Raw genomic sequence first — 17,482 nt, forward strand, 5'->3', positions numbered from 1 at the left:
GCCCTTGTACTTGCTGAGGAAACCCTCCAAACCTCATCAGTAACCTGAGGGTTTTGTAGGAGGTCCTTTTCAGCTTTCTGATTCAATGACTTAGTAGGTGAATAATTTCCCTAAAGTCACTCCTAAAGAATATGAGTTACGCAACTAGAATTTACAGTTTACTTACCTATAAGCACAGGCTTTCAAATAATTTTAATTAGCTCTTGTTAACTTATGAAGTTTATTTTATTTGTGTTTTGTTATAAATGAACTGCACTCTTAGATGATTTTGCTAAGAATAAAGGGAAAGGTAGTCATTTGAATTTCAAATTTCTAGCCCATCAAATATGAAATGAATATTTAAAGATGAACAATAAAATTAGGCCACATTTTTGAAAAATATTTCCGCTTGCTGAAGTCAGAATTATACAGCCACGACCTTTAAAATAAAATACAGAGTTTCAGATAAATGCAGTACTTGTATATTATAGTTTCTGGAGAATTCTGCCCAAAGTGATACATGCCCATTCATCTTTCCTTTCAAAGAAAAAAAATTCTTTAAGTCAGATGAGTGTTCTAGAATGCTAAAATAATATGAATGGCTTCCACTCTCTCATGTTAATATGAATTTCCCCCAAAGGTTTATAATCTTTGATGTCCAGTCATGCTTGATTTGGCATTTAAAAATTCTCCAGTAGATTTGCATCAGAATATGATTAACTACTAGGGACTCTGGAAAGAACACGGGGCTGCTTGTTTTTGCTTTCTCTTTAGATCAGATGCTATACTGAGTGATATATTACTGACAGTCTCAAGGTAAATGGAGGCAGAAACAAGGTAAATGGAGTTTCCCATAGCAAATTTGATTTTGCTTGAGATATGATAATATATGTACATAATAGATATGACAATTACTCCACAAATTGGGGCATATGTGTTAATGTCATGAAAGCACCAATGAAAAATAAACCACAGTTGTATGGGGGGTGATTATCACATAATTTATATGGTAAGAAAGAAGAGAGTCAGTGTCCCTGAAAGGACTCAGAGTCCATACAAGTCAACACATAGCATTTCTCCATCTTTAGTATCTTCTCACATCTTACTTCACCCACATTCATTAGCTTAATAACTTAGGGCTTCCTGTTTCTTCTATGTATATATTTTATTCTGCTGCCCAAATGTAGTGCAAATCAATCTTTGCCTGATACAATAAAAGTACAAGAGAGATGCAGGGCATTTATAACTCACTATGCACTCCTTGGCATTTGGATGCTCAATAGTGTCATGGTACTTTATGAAAATGTGGAGAGTGGTAAGATTTTTGCTACATGTGTTCCAACAACACCATGAAAACATTGCTTCCTCAATGAAATAATGGCACAGTAATAAAGATTCCTGCCGCATAATGAGCCAGGGGTTAAATAAGGAACTTAATCATTAAAAGCTTGGGCTCACCAGAACCACACTACCTGGATTTACACAGCCCTGCTACTTACTAGCTGTGTGACCTTGAGCAGTTTATTTAATCTCTCTGCAGATTGCATGCCATAAAATGTAGAATGGGAATGATGAGAGGACCTTCCTCTGAGGACTGAATTAATACATGTAAAGCCCTGAGATATATAGTATCCTTAACAAAATAAGCACTTGATAAATCATAGTTGTTATTACTAATGAGAGTTTAAAGATAGGTAAGAGAGGCAATCTGGGGGGAGAGACATAAGTATATATCATCTGCAAACATCCCAGGGAGCAATTAGATAAAATTCTACAGTTGAATCTTGCAGTTTGATTATTTTAAACATAGGGTACCAAGTTTGAGATTCTTCTTGTGGTTAGCCAATCCAGAGCATGTTAAATTGAATTTTGATTATATTTTTTGCACCCACAGCTGGCTCTTTCAGAGCTGGTCTCTGGAACTCAGGCAGCACATGGAAGTGAAAGTCTAAACTCCTTTTCTTTCCTCTCACTGAAGAAGCACGTGGGTAAATGTAGAGCTAGCAGAAGGGTCATAACAACTTTGAGAGACTCAAGAGTATAACTAAATAGGGAATGGTCATTTTATTGGCAGCATTTGTAGTCCTAGGCACAGTTAGGGGGATGAAAAGGAATAGTAGCTTAGGGTAAACAAAGGATGCTATGGATGCTACAGAGGGGGTCTGGATTCCCCTAACATAGCATAGGCTTCCCATAAATTCATAAAGTATATTTCCTAACAAGAGAAAATGTATGCTGAGTAGTGTGTTTGAATATTGCATGCTTTGCCATGTTGGACATAGCCTTATGAGTGGGCTCCACTGACCAGAGAAACCAGCACAAAGTTAAGAAGGTGGATGTCATACTGTTTGAGATAGGACAATAGGTCTGTCTTTCAGGAGCCTCTGCCTAACAGCCTGATCCAAGGGTAGGCTCTCTACATCCTTGTCCTTCCCTCTCCTCACTCATACATGATCTCAGCCAAAAGGGATATGAGCTTATTCTTTTCCTGTATGCTTTTTCTTTGTCGTCATTTTTTTCCTTCAGATTGTTGCCCACAACTGCTACAAGAGATACATAAAAAGACTCTTCCCCAGATGCAAAGTGCTGTGTCTGTTGTCACTTCCTTGCTTCTGAGCAAAGGTAGAAGTGACCCATGGCTTCTTCACGTCTGTCAAAGAAAGAAAGGCAGCTGTCTTTTGGAATGCCAGGACTAAACTTGTGTGAAACAGCCTGACAGAAAGTTGTTCCTGTCACCCGATTAGCGGAATTAGTTTGGAATCTATATAGATACTGGGGGCACTGGCATTCTTAGCGAGCTGCAATTCCTAGAAATACAAACTTTGTGATCCCAAGAACATGTGCTTGTCCATTGGGATGGACTTGAACAGACCAATGCACTGGAGAAGCAATGGGGTCCGGCTGCCCTCACTCACAACAGTTATTGCATTCTATTCACACAGTAATATATTTTTAAACTTGGGGGCTGTCATGGAGTCTAAGGGATTTATTTTTGCTTAAGCAGTCCAATGACAATAGTAAACTCATGGTTCTGTCTGTCTGTCCAAGACCCTACATACCACTAAGCTTGAACATAATTGGAGCTCGTAATATACAGCTGATCAGGTCAGAACCAGCATTACATTTAAACTAAAACTAAAACAGCTTCTGTAGGCCTGTATGATACTGAGTTTTGTTTTAAATATAATACTACTTGGTGAGACTTATCTTCAGGATTTAGAGTTTAACTCATCATCAAGCACTTCATCTGTATAATATCCATCTCACTTGTGTTTCTCTCTCCAATGCATAGCCTAATGGTAGACACATATTAGGCATTTAGCTTTTTTTTTTTACAAGTGTATGAATGAGTACATGAATATAAAATTAATATTCTATTTATATAAACATTTCAGTGAGCAGATTACAAGTGTAAAAAGCTAAGAAAGCCAAATACATTGTGATTTCCTATTATATTTTATTTCTGAAGTTGACATACTTTGTCTTCTTTGGCTAACTGTTTATTTATTTATTTTTGAGTATGAAAACATGAAGCTCTAGACCTATTAGTAGGAGCTGTATGATGGGTGTTCATCAAAGACCCAGAGTCTTTCAGTTTTGACTATAAGAGGAGAATTTAGAATCTGGTTGCTCTGCTGCCCTCAGATATGTTAGAATTAAATAAGTGAGTATTTTTAACTTTTGAAAAATTAAATGAGTGTTTTTTAACATTGTACAGCTGTGGAAGGGAGACAGAACCAGAGGGTGCCAGAGCTGGAAGTATGTTACAGTTTATGTGTATGAGTCTCCTTATCCCCCCAACCATGAAAACTGGGGTCGGGGAGGGATGGTTATACAACCTATCTACACAACAGAATACTAACTTGGGCTCATCATGGAAAGTAGGTGTATGATATAGTAAATAAAAAGTAAAATACTGAATTTTGTATATGCTTTCATTGTTTTGTTTGTTTTTAAAGATTTTATTTATTTGATAGAGAGAGAGGGAGAGCACAAGCAGGAGGAGCAGCAGAGGGAGAGGGAGAAGCAGAGTCCCTCCTGAGCAGGGAGCCCGATGTGGGACTTGATCTAGGACCCTGGGATCATGACCTGAACTTGAAGGCAGACGCTTAACGGACTGAGCCACCCAGGTGCCCCTATATGTTTTCATTGTAACTACATAAAATTATGCTCATGGAAAAGACAACTAGTGATTTTTTTTCATTTTTCAAGCATTCTCCTATGCAGGTATTAGAAAACATTTTTTAATAAAGAGCCAGATAGTAATTTGTTTTAGCTTTGTAGGCCAGGAAGCCTTCGTAGCATGAAAGTAGCCATAGACCTTATGTAAGTACATGAGCATGAGTGTGTTCAGGGTCTGTACAAAATAAGGGATGGCCAGATTTAGCCCAATGGGTACAGTTTGACCACCCATGGTTTCTTCTTTCAACAAATGTTTATTTATCAAACAAATGTTACATACCAGGCGTTGTGTTATGTACTGGGATACAAAGGCAAATAAAATCTGACCCTTATGTTCAACTACATCCCAGTCCAGCTATAGTCATTGTCTTATTTTTAAATTAAAGTCATCCATGAATTAATTTTCTCTTTATCTTGTTGACATCTTTCTAGTTGATAGAACCTGAAGGATAGGCTCCTTCTTTCAACATGCTTTGAGAGTCTAGGGGAAGAACAAATGCAAATGAGTAAGGCAGCTTTGAGCCTATATGAATAATAATTCTTCACTGAATATAAATTACCGTCAAAGTATGTGGTTACTACTATTGTTTAGCTCTGCAAAGGAAGAACAGAACTCAGTATTAGTGTTGAAATTTGCCTACAAAGACAATGGAGTCAGTGAACTACAGAATCCTTGCGATCCTTATGGAATATTCATGCTTGGCAAATCCCATTCTGTGTACTATTGCTCAAAGAGTGCTCAGGGGATATTGAGTAAATGCTGCTAGAGAGGAGATAAGACTTCAGAAAAGAAGAGTGCAAATAGAAACGTACATTTTTACAAAGGACTGAATTGTGTGAGTGCTATTAAGAATGCAATCTAAGTTTAATCAGGAGCACCTTGTAGCAGTGGGGTAAGTACAAATCTGAAACATCCTGATGGCTTTGCCAGAGGATGTTCTACATGCTAAAACTTGGGCAAAAATTCTTATCAAATAATGTTGTGAGTTTTAAAAATATTCAATAAGCATATACTGATTATCTTTTGTGTCCTGTAGTCAGTGACTTCTTGAGGTTTGAGGGAACGAAACACTACTTTTGGCCCAATGGGAGGTAGTCCAGTGGGGATTTAGCAATCTAACACAGAATTTTGGTCATGAGCTTGCTTTTCCCCACATGGAAATTTTGTTAGCCTTCCAGGTCAGATGAGTCTAGGTAAAAGAGGAAAAACCACCTCAAATCCTTTCCATCCCACATGAAATCATACCTGAAAACTGAACAGTATATTATAGAGACATTTGCACTCATAGACACAGCTGGTTCTCAAAAGACATGGTAAGTTTAAAGTTCTTTCAAAGTAATAAAGAGCAGGTTAAGCCTGCTGGTCCCATGATGTTTTAAAGCTATGCACAGTTTTCTCCTGCTTAAGGATTTACATAGTGTTCGCCATCTTGTAGCCTTCTAACCTTGATAAGTTTATCTTTGGCAAAAGACACTCCGCATTCAGTGCTTACCACTCTGTTGCGTTATTTCCCAGGAACATGCTAAAGAGGGAGAATGTACATCTGGGCTGCATCAAAAGATCCCGTGTTTGTGTCCTTGGAATTGCTGCCAAGCCTTTTATTTTCTTTATCTCTAAACGTGGATAAAGGCCCAGTCAGTTAAGCATCAGACTCTTGATTTTGGCTCAGGTTATGATCTCAGGGTCAAGACATCAAGTCCTGGCTAGGGCTCCCTCCTCAGCAGGGACTCTGCTTGAGGTTCTCTCCTTCTGCTCCCCGCCCGCCCAGCTCTCTCTCTCCCACGTGCATACTCTCTCTCTCTCTAAAATAAATAAGTCTTTATAAAAAAAGTAGTATATACTTTATGGGGTTATTAGAGTAAAGGTAGGTAAAGCACTTAAGTGCCTGACAGATAATATATTTTCATAGAAATTAGGAACTATTATTAAGAATACCAATAAAAATATATTTATGGTTAGAAGAAGTTCAAGCAACAATTCAGTCCTTGTGCTTATTATTCTGAAATTAATTTCCAAACTTTTCCTGAATTATCAGTATGCTAATAAGACATTGGATAGGGGGTGCCTGGGTGGCTCAGTCGTTAAGCGTCTGCCTTTGGCTCAGGTCATGATCCCAGGGTCCTGGGATCGAGCCCCACATCGGGCTCCCTGCTCGGCGGGAAGCCTGCTTCTCCCTCTCCCACTTCCCCTGTTTGTGCTCCCTCTCTCACTGTGTCTCTCTCTGTCAAATAAATAAATAAAATCTTCTAAAAAAAAAGACATTGGATATAATTAACAATCCTGGAGGTAAAACTTCGACATTTTTTTTTAACTTATTTTGTCATTTAGCATAGTCTGGCACTAATGATTTTTAGTTTAGAGGTAGAGTTCTTCACATAGTATGTGGCCATATCATTCATGAACCAAATAGGGTCATTTGTAAAAGTAAAAAGGGTATTAAAATAATTAAATTCCATAATTTTTAATATTGACCAATACAATGGATTTATTGGTTTTGTAGACCTATATAATTATATTCAAAAACTATTTTCAGAAATAAAATTCTTTCAAAAAATAAAAGTAGCATATGCATTTTATTAAAGCAAAAATAATCCTACTTTATATTGATTATCTGGATAGTAAAAAAATAGCATTCACAGTTTAATTATTCTTAGTACACATTTTCATACTTTAATCAAAATCTTATTTGTATCGGTTTCGTACTACATTGCTAGTATATTTCTGAAGAATGCATATTCATTTGTAATATGGGCTTATATAAATTATTTTTCATAAAAATATGAAATCAAAAATATGTAATTTTCAAAGTTGCATTTTGTGGTTAATAAATTTGAGATTGTTGACATCTTCAATCGACTATCTTTGTAGACCATAATATTTTTAATTGAGAATGTACTTTTTTTACATATGCTAAACTCCTAATTATGAGTCAGTTTCTTAAAATCTCTCTCTCTCTCTCTCTATATGTATATAGATAGATAAATAGATGAATATATATCTTTTGGTTCTGTTTCTCTATTTTTGGTTCTGTTTCTCTAGAAAACCCTAATACAAACATAATAAATTTTTTACAGCTCTACTTTGATTCCATGAATTGACAGAAGCAACGACAAAAAAATGGAACCACTACAGGAATTAACTTTCTGTTTGATGAGTCTAACAATATTGATATAAAACTAGACTCATTTAACTAATTCCAGAGTTCTTCTGTTATTCAAGATAATAAATTAACAGCTATCACTTTATATTTTATTCTTACACATGAAAAGTTGGAGTTAAAAGTGAGCAAGATTAATTTAGAAGAATACTAATTTGATGTAATTAAAGAGTCACGTTGCATAGAATGTTATATAAATACATCTTTTGTTGCTATATGTATTAAATCCTTATTTTCCAGTATAGGCATCTTAAATTAACTATAGCATTTGAAGGCCATGGAGGTGCTTTTTAAGACTTGAGTTTTCCAGTTTTAATAAGATCAGTGATATTGCTACAATTCCTATGGTGGATAGTGAATGATGACATTTTGTGAATGTTACATTATCAACTTTCTTGAGAAGCAGGAATCTAATCATTAAATTTTCATTAAACATGTACTTTTTTCACTTGTTGCTCCTAAAATGGTTTATTGTGAAATAAAACTAAGTTTTAATTTTATGCCACAAAACAAGGAAACAACCATTGTGGCAACAGACATCAGAATACTCTCTCACTTGCTAAGGCAGGACTTCTTGGCTTCTATTCCCCTCTCAAATTTTATATATGCACTTCCAGTATTTCCTACATTTTCCACAGCCTTGGGGACTGACATCTTGGTGGCTTGAACTTCTCAGGACAATGGGACTGGTTATGACCATGGCAAAAGTAGATGGTGCACCAAGAGAGTCCTCAAGGGGCAGCGCCAAATTCTCCCCACTCCACAAGAGATTTGAAGCGTTTCTGAGTGTGCTTCATTTTATCAGCAAGAGCCCAGCAACTATGCCTGAAAGAATTAAGTTAATGTTGCATTTGAAAAGGGTTGGGAAAAGAAGGTATTGATGTTTGTCTTTACACTTAACTGCCAGTTAAAGTGAGAACTCTGTTCCATGAGACTAAATACCTCATGCACTAAAAGAGATCACAGCAGAAACTCACAGTATGAGGTGGAGAACTCCCAAATCTATACCAGATCATTTGAATTCAACTATTTAAAAAATAACATTGTTTAAAAATGAAAATTCTGGAACACATGCCAAATAAGAAAGTCAACACCTATAAATTGGACCTGTCCCAAACTAGGACATATGACTAGCCTGTGCATGAGTCACCACCAGATTTTCTGAATTACTGCCACTCACAAATGATTTATCTGATACATATGTAAAATATTTGTCAATTTCATTACTTTCCAATTTCATTATCTCAACTTTCATTTCCATAATAATTATGCTCTTCATATATATTCTTAAAATATCCTTAATGCTTTTGTAGTTGCTGGATGTCATAGGAATAACAACATGAGTTGAATACTTCAAAATTAAACCCAAACTCAGCAAAACGTGATGTTTGCTCATGATTCCCACCACCAATTGTTGGTATGGGCAGAGCTAATGTATTTTGCTATGGAGCATAGGTTTTTTTTTTTTTTTCCCCCATATGTGTGAAAGTAAATGACAGATCACTAGGATAGAAGCTTTTTGTTTTAATATTGAGTAAATTATACAAAAAATTAAAAATTAAAAAAAAAATTCATGGTGCCTGGGTGGCTCAGTCGGTTAAGCATCTGCCTTCAGCTCATGTCCTGATCCCAGATCCTGGGATTGAGCCCCAAATTGGGCTCCCTGCTCAGTGAGGAGTCTGCTTCTCCCTCTCCCTCTGCCCCTCCTTCCTGCACATGCTCTCTCTCTCCCAATAAATAAAATCTTAAAAAAAAATACAAAAAATTCAACCCACATGAAGTTACATAAAAAGAAGATTGAAAGAATATGACCCATCACAGAAATGCTCAATTATAAATCTGTGCTCCAAAACTGAAAACTGGACCTTTAATAGCAGGGAGAATATTGGCTGACCTCTTGTTTCTGTATTGAATGACCATTCCACTCTTCTCTGATATAAATCTTATTATGTTTCAAGTTTCAAAAGTCATGCCTTTCATTACCTACTCTCTCCCCCATGTTTTTATCTCAGGTTGTAGCTACATGCAATGAATCATCATCATGTTCTCTTATAAATATTTGCTTATTTTTCTGTATTGTATAAGGCTCTGTCTAGGACAAGGTCAAGTCTTATTCCTTATATATAAACATCCACTTAGTGTGATTTAAAACAGTAAATAGCTCAAGACACGTTTGTTGAAAAAATGTCAAGATTGCATTCATTTTTTGGTCATAACTGTCCTACTAATCACCTAAATAATTACCATTTTTAAAATTCAGATTAATTTATAATACTGAAAATTTTTCAGATTCCAGTGTGACAGTTGGATTCCTAGTAACTGTCCTTGAGACAAAAACAGTATCAAAAACTCTTCTGATTACCATAATACTTTTAAATAAATGCATAGGCAAGCAAAATTTGTGTAATTTTTAAAAACCAGTAATACACATGTTTAAGACCAGTTGTTCAGCATAGTAATTGGTGTACATATATATTTCTAGCAGGCTGATAATAAATATGTTGCTGCTAAAGGGCACTTTGGTATTGTGGATGGAAAGATGGTCTTATATCAATAAATAAGTTGCATCTTTCTGCAGAAACTTTGTCTCTCTCATATTACAGAGTGTCAGATTCAGTGTTGAGTTGTTGGCACTATAATAATGAATAGCAATTTTCACTTGAAAGATTTTATAAAATCCTTTCTTCTGCTTACTACCTACACAAGAGAATAATTTAGTTCAAGTACTTAAAATCACATATTTAGGGGCACCTGGTGGCTTTTGGTTTTGGCTCAGGGCATGATCTCAGGGTCCTGGGATGGAAGCCCACATCGTTCTCTCTGCTCAGCACGGAGTCTGCTGGAGATTCTCTCTCTCTCTCCCTCTGCTTCCTCCCCGCATCATGCACTCTTTCCAAATAAATAAATAAATAAATCTTTTAAAAAATAACATTTAAAATTATTTAGTAATTTTTCACTTACTCTGCCTTTAAGTCATCAACATTTTTGGCATATGAAACAGGCTTTCTCACATAAAAAGGACCATTTTTTAAAATTATGAAGTACATAGAGTGTTTCAGGGAGAAACCATGTTAAAGCATCTTCCTTTGTCAATGTCATTAGGCTTACCCTAATCACAGCTCCCATTTAATGTCTGCAAAATTTAAAGAGTGTCTTTAAGCACAAAATCTACACATGCCAACATACAGACCACGTGGTGTTTCTATTTCAAGGGAAAATTGTGTTTATCCTATTACCTGTCATCATAATACCTGTCTGAATTGTTGTTGCAAGTCATTCATCATCTTAGAAGTACATAATTTCCTTGATGTGTTGTAGGAAAAATACATCAATACAGAGAATGATGATGGTATGATTATAGTAATTATCACATGTAACATGGGTACTTACTACTATTTACTTCCATTCTAATTCATTATAGAACTAGTAAAAGTCACATTAGGGAGGATACAAGGTGAAATAACATTAAGGAATTTTTGTTCACTGGAAATGAAATGAATAAAGGGCTTTGAAGTAGATTTGATTTACAGGTTTTTACTGGCTAAACTCTAGGGCAAATTTTAATTACCTATATTATGGTTTTGAGAGGGATTAAAATAACTTTCAACTGGTAACAGTATTATAGTCATCTAAAAGATGAGAAAATCAAGAGGATAATAGACTTTAAAATGTTCTATTTTTCCAGAAGTTATCATTTGTATTGTTGATTATCATTTTCTTTTACTAGATCCTAGATTATCTAGAGGCAAAAACCACTTTATTTTTTTTTTTCCATAATGCCAAACAAAGTGGTATATGGAACATACTGGTATATGGAAAGCGATCTGTGTGTGCTTGGTCTTACTCATGCTGGTGTGTGAGAGCTGATTGTTAGATTTTTCAGAAATTGTACAGGCTGGTGTTGCCTTGGTAGCTTGATATAAGGCATGGTGGGAGCATTTATAACATAGAATTAGGCAGGGAGAGGACTTTTCCCCAGAGAGCAGATTATTAAACACTTACCGGCATATCACTAGAAAGCTTTCAATTAATGGTGAATGAACAAAGAATGAGTGATTGATTTAAAAAAAAAATTGTGATAATCTGCAATAATACGAAGAAATACAAACTACTTATGAAATAAACACACAGCATTAAATAAGGTAAAATATTTGTAATTTGGTGTCAAACAGGCTTCCCATTCTAATGTGGGTTCTAGCACTGACTGGTTGTATATTCTTATACAAGAAATTTACCTTCTTTGAGGTGGAAGCTTCTTCCACCATGTGAAGATACAAGGAAAAGTCTGCACCCTGGAGGAGGGCCCTCGCTCGCCCATGCGGACACCTTGGTCTTGGACTTCCAGCCCCAAGAACTGTTTTGAAATAAAAGCCAACAAAGATTATCGCTTTAAAGTGGATAATAATGAAAATGAACACCTGTTTTCTTTAAAAACAATCAGGTTAGGGGTTTGTGCAAAGGCTGAATTGCACATTGTTGAAGCAGAGGCATTGAATTATGAAGGCAGTCCAATTACATCCTACTGGCAACTTTGAAAATGTCCATACAGCTGGTGGTTTCCCTCAGGGCTTTGAAATAACACCACCTTTGGTCTTATGGTTAAGTGTGGTTCAGGGTCTGCACATATTAGTGGACAGCGCTTAGTGGCTGTAGACGAAGATACAAAGTCATGTGAAGCCCCTCACTATACCTGGAAAGTGATCTGCTCCTGGAAGTTGTAGCAAGTTTCCACAGAAAAAAATAAATTTGCAGCTGATAAAGATGATGATGAAGATAATGATGATGATGATTTTGATAATGAGGAAGCAAAGGAAAAGCTTCAGTAAATAAATGTAAGTGTAGGGGCGCCTGGGTGGCTCAGTCGGTTAAGCATCTGCCTTTGGCTCCAGTCATGATCTCAGGGTCCTAGGATCAAGCCTCACATCGGGCTCCCTGCTCAGTGGGGAGCCTGCTTCTCCCTTTCCCTCTGATCCTCTCCCACTCCATCCCTGCTTGTGTGTGCTCTCTCTCTATCAAATAAATAAAAATAAAATCTTAAAAAAATAAATGTAAGTATAATACTCCAGCCAAAAATGCACAAAAATCAAACGAGAATTAAAAAGACTCAAAACCATTAACACTAAGATCAAAAGGTGAAGAATCCTTCAAAAAACAGCAAAAAAAAACCCAAAAAACCAAAAACCTCCTAACACACCAAAAGAACCTAGTTCTGTAGAAGACATAAAAACCAAAATGCAAACAAATATGGAGAAAATGTGGCTCTCTTCCTAATTTGGAAGGCAAGTTCATCAATTATGTGAAGAGTTGCTTCCGGATGACTGACCTGGGAGGCTATTCAAGATCGCTGGCAGTGAAGGAAGTCTCTTAAAGGAAATATTTTAGGTAGTTTGTTAAAATTTTCCATTTTATTATTTCATTTATGTAACAGTTGATATTTGGCTGTACTTTTTATAATGCAGAGCATGAACTTTCCCTACCATGTCTGATAAACATTGTCCAGGTCCCATTGCCAAAAATGTGTTGTCCAAAATGTCTGTTTAGTTTTTAAAAATGGAATTTTACCCTTGCTTGGCTTTAGATATATGTGGAATGTCATAATAGCAGTGTTGAAACAAACAGAAATGGTAGGGAGACAAAAATATACTTGTGAAATAAGCTCAGTATTTTAATAAAGTAAAAAAAAATAAATTCTTTGAAGTTTAAGTAACTTGCTCAATGTGTGTGTGTGTGTGTGAGGGAGAGAGAGAGAGAGAAAGTGAAAGAAAGAGAGAGAAATGGAGTAATAATGTTCACCATATAGGAGTATAATAGAGATTCTCGAAAGTTTATGAGATCGAATCATAGGGAATGGATTTTATTCTACATCAAAAACAGGTCAATTATTTCATATGGTTTGACTTTTATAGTAGGTGTGCAATAAATATTGGAAAGGAGACAGAAGGAGAGAGAAATAAAGTAGGTTAGGAAGAAAGAAAAACTACAGAAGCTATCCTAATTTTATTCAATAAATTTTTTTTCCACTCTGTCCATACACATCCTGCCCAACCATCCAGTTCACTACTATGGTGGTCAGTGACTTAACAAAAACTGATGTTCTCACAATCTGACTTAAGGTATTAAAGTTTCTAGAGATGCCTTCTGAACTGTGCAATATATGTTTAAATGTGTAATGTGTATTAGTATATTGTAATCTTTTGATAATGGTAGTCCGTTTAGACTATATTTTGGGTACTAAGTTAAGAAACACTTTTTAATCTATGTAGCTAGCTAGCTCACTTTAAAAAGCAATATTTGTCCTTTTTTAAAGGAAAAAATTCCTACCCATACTAAAGTTTAAAATAGCTGTATATCAAGGAGAATGCATGTAAATATTAATTAGAACATAAATCAGATCATGCTGTGCATCCTGTTCTGCAGAATGTGTTTCAAACTAACAAATATGCCATGTGTATCATTCTATTGAATGCAGAGAGATCTATTTCATCTCTTATTTTTATTTTTATTTTATTTTTTATTTTTTTAAAGATTTTTATTTATTTATTTGACAGAGAGAGAGACAGCGAGAGAGGGAACACAAGCAGGGGGAGTGGGAGAGGGAGAAGCAGGCTTCCCGCCAAGCAGGGAGCCCGACATGGGGCTCGATCCCAGGACCCTGGGATCATGACCTGAGCCGAAGGCAGATGCTTAATGACTGAGTCACCCAGGCACCCCTCATCTCTTATTTTTATATAATATTCCATGGTATGGATGAGTCAAAGAAGACTAAATCAATCTTCTCTCACTTTTAGCTTTTGTGAACAATGCAGCAATGAACATTTGTATACATATGTATACACATATGTATCCATATACATAGTATATACATATGTATGTACTATATACATACATGTATATGTATCCATATACATAGTGTATACATATGTTTTATATGTATTTATACATATATATAAAATATGTATATGCACACACCATTACATAAGAAGGCATACACACATTGTTTTCATACATGGGTAGTTATTTATATATGATAAAGTCATGGAGTTGGAAGTGCTTCAAATTTGGCTAGATATGACTAAATTGTTCTCCAAAGAGGTTGTGCTTATTTACACTTTCTGCAAAAAAAGGTATATTTTCTTCATATATTAAAAAACACTTTATAAATCATCCCTGGAATATTTTCGAGTTTGATATGTGAAAAAACTCTTTTTCAATTTGTATTAATTGATTATTAATGAGGCTGATCACCTCCATGTGTATTTATTGCTTTTTAATTTTTTCTCCACGTTTTCTCTTCATATTTTTTGTTCACCTTTCTGTTGGGTTGTAAGACATCTTTTTAAAAAATATATTTGTCTGTCAGTATGTTCCAAATAATGTTTACATTTTTGTTTTTCCTTAACTTTCTCTGTGGTGCTTTTTACTGACAACATTTTAAAATTTTATGTGGTGAAGTCTGTCACTATTTTCTTTAAAGATTTATATCACCCACACACATCTATCAATCCTCCCATTTTCCAAAATTTTATATATTTTTTTTATATTTAAATCTTAGATCTCTAGGGAATTTATTTTGGTGAAATGAGTGAGCACTGGCTTCTTTATTACCTAGACTGTAAGTTATCCCAAAGACACTTAATGAATAATCTACCTTTCCCTTGTCCATTTGAAATACTTGCTCTCCAGGGGAGAGAGGTAAGATGGTGGAGGAGTAGGGTGACCCTAAGCTTGCTTCCTCTCTCAAATACAGCTAGATAAATATCAAATCATGCTGAAGACCCAAGAAATCGGTTGAAATAGTTGAAATACTTGCTTGTCTATATTCTGATTATCAGCGTATCTTGGGTATATTTAGACTGAAAAATTATTTTCCCTTAGTTATTCCAGCCTTGCAACTATAACATCCTGTTGCGATTTTAGTTGTTTTATTATGTATTTTAATATTATTTAGGACAAGTTCTTTTTCATGACTCTGTGTGTGTGTGTCTGTGTGTAATTTACCTGGCTATACTTAACAATTTCTTTTTCTAGATAAATTTTTAATTTTATTTATTTTTTTTTAAGATTTTATTTATTTATTTGACAGAAAGAGAGCACAAGCAGGGGAAGCAGCAGGCAGAGGGAGGGGAAGAAGCAGGTTTCCCACTGAGCGAGGAGCCAGATGTGGGGTTCGATCCCAGGACCCTGGGATCATGACCTGAGCTGAAGACAGATGTTTAACAGACTGAGCCACCCAGGCGCCCCTCTAGATAATTTTTTAAATATTTTGACAAAATGCAAATTTAAACAGACAGAGATAGACTCACAGATGCTCATACATTATAATTTTCACCGAGTATACGCTAAATTTATGGATTGGTTTAGAGAGAACTAATGTGATACAAACTGAATTTCTGTATTTCTCCATTTATTTAAACTTTTCTTATTGCTTCTGCTGAGTTTTGCAGGTATTTTTGAAAGGTATTTTCAGGATTTTTTTTTACTGTTGCTATTGTGATACTCTGGTTTCTCTTCAGATCATATAAATCTTTCGCCTTTTACTGTTGCTATTGTGAATGGGATATTTTTAAATAGCATTTTCTAAACTGTTATTATTTGTGTACCATAAAGGTAGGGGATTTGTGTATTTGTTTTTAGCTTTGGCACTATTTTGAAATTCCTCACCATTTCTAATGCCTTTTTTGTAGTTTCTCCTGGGTTTTTCTATTTTTGCTACTGTTTTCCACATATTATATATTGAGTACTTTCCCTCTGTCTCTAGTCTAATGGCATTGGCAAGCCCTTCCAAAATAATGACAAGAAAAGCAGGTATCTGTATCTTAAACCTGACTTTGATGGCACGACTTTTAGGATTTCACCGGTAAACAGGGTATGTATGGGCTGGTGAGATGTGTTACGTGTGTTTATCAAGGTACGTGATCCATCAGCTCCTAGTTTCTTATAGTATTTTTAAAAATGTATTAAGCATGTATTACAACTTCCCATGTGCTTCCCCCCCCACTATTTTTAGAGAGTAGTAATCACATTCTAATCAAATTTGGAATGTATATCTGTTGGTTAAATTTCACTGATACTTTTAATAGGTGACTAAAATTGATTTGCTGATATTTTCTTTCAAATTTTTGCATAGATTTTCATAAGTAGGAGATATTTGTAATTTTCTTTCTCAGTCCTATCTTCTGAGTTTTTCTAATGGTACTGTTATGATTATGTGAGAAAGGATTGGAAATATTTCTCTCAGTTTATATCAGTGGTTCCCAACCCTGCCTGTATGTTAGAATTTTAAAAACCATAAATACTTAAAAGTTACTTAGGGCCTGGGCCCCACCCCAGATCACTTGCATGGAACTGGGAGTATCAGTGATTTCAGTGTTATGTAGTCTCAGATTTCTTCTCTTTTTTGCCTTGTGCTGAACACGCATGCCACCATTACTCATTCTTTCCAACCGAGCAGAATAAGGGAGTCAGCATGCATCTGTAACCAAACCAAGCATCTTCCATTTTTCTCTGGAACAAAACTAGAAGAGGTTATTCGAGGTATTGGCCATTTGGGCTTTCATTAGGTGTGTGAAACCCTTTTGTAAATGGAACCATTAATTACATTAAAGTATTAGGACTTTGATGAGATAGCACATTCTGCTGAGTATCTGATTTTGAACCTTTTATTTTCCCTGCCACCTCTTTGTCCATACACCTCACTTTTCCTGTGTTCCTTTACCAACTTCTCTCTTCTCTAGAGTGAGATTGGTCTTCCATGCTTAGATTTTCCCCTGTCCATGAAAACAAATTTGCTATCCTCCAACAGTCTCTTTCTCACTGTCCTTACATTCTCTTTCTCTATTTATATCGCAAACGTCCCTCTTCTGCTAGCTGCGACTATACCATGTTGCTCATTGTGCCTCAGAATTCATCCCTTGAAGGCAACCTTCCCACCCAATCACAGCTCCTCTGCTCCCAAGTTAAGTTCCAGGCTCTCTATGGATGCCCCTATTTTTTTTTTTTTTTTTGGATAGTTGCAGGGAAACCAATCTCTTTGATAACTTTCACAACGTTTTTCATTCTTGCAAAAGCCCTATTATCTGCTTAAGGCTGACTTCAAATTCTTTTGGAAAAATCATAACCAAATAAACTCACCATTCTTAACCTCCCCTGTTAACATCCTGGTC

General features: G+C 35.6%; 1 pseudogene; it reads left to right on the top strand.

The window, feature by feature from the left end:
- The first annotated feature begins 11,351 nt into the window (after window positions 1-11,351).
- Window positions 11,352-12,449, top strand: LOC102735967 (nucleophosmin pseudogene; annotated as a pseudogene).
- Window positions 12,450-17,482: the final 5,033 nt, after the last annotated feature.

This window comes from Leptonychotes weddellii, chromosome 3, assembly GCF_054177405.1.
Source record: "Leptonychotes weddellii isolate Sample4059 chromosome 3, ASM5417740v2, whole genome shotgun sequence".
Taxonomy (NCBI): domain Eukaryota; kingdom Metazoa; phylum Chordata; class Mammalia; order Carnivora; family Phocidae; genus Leptonychotes; species Leptonychotes weddellii.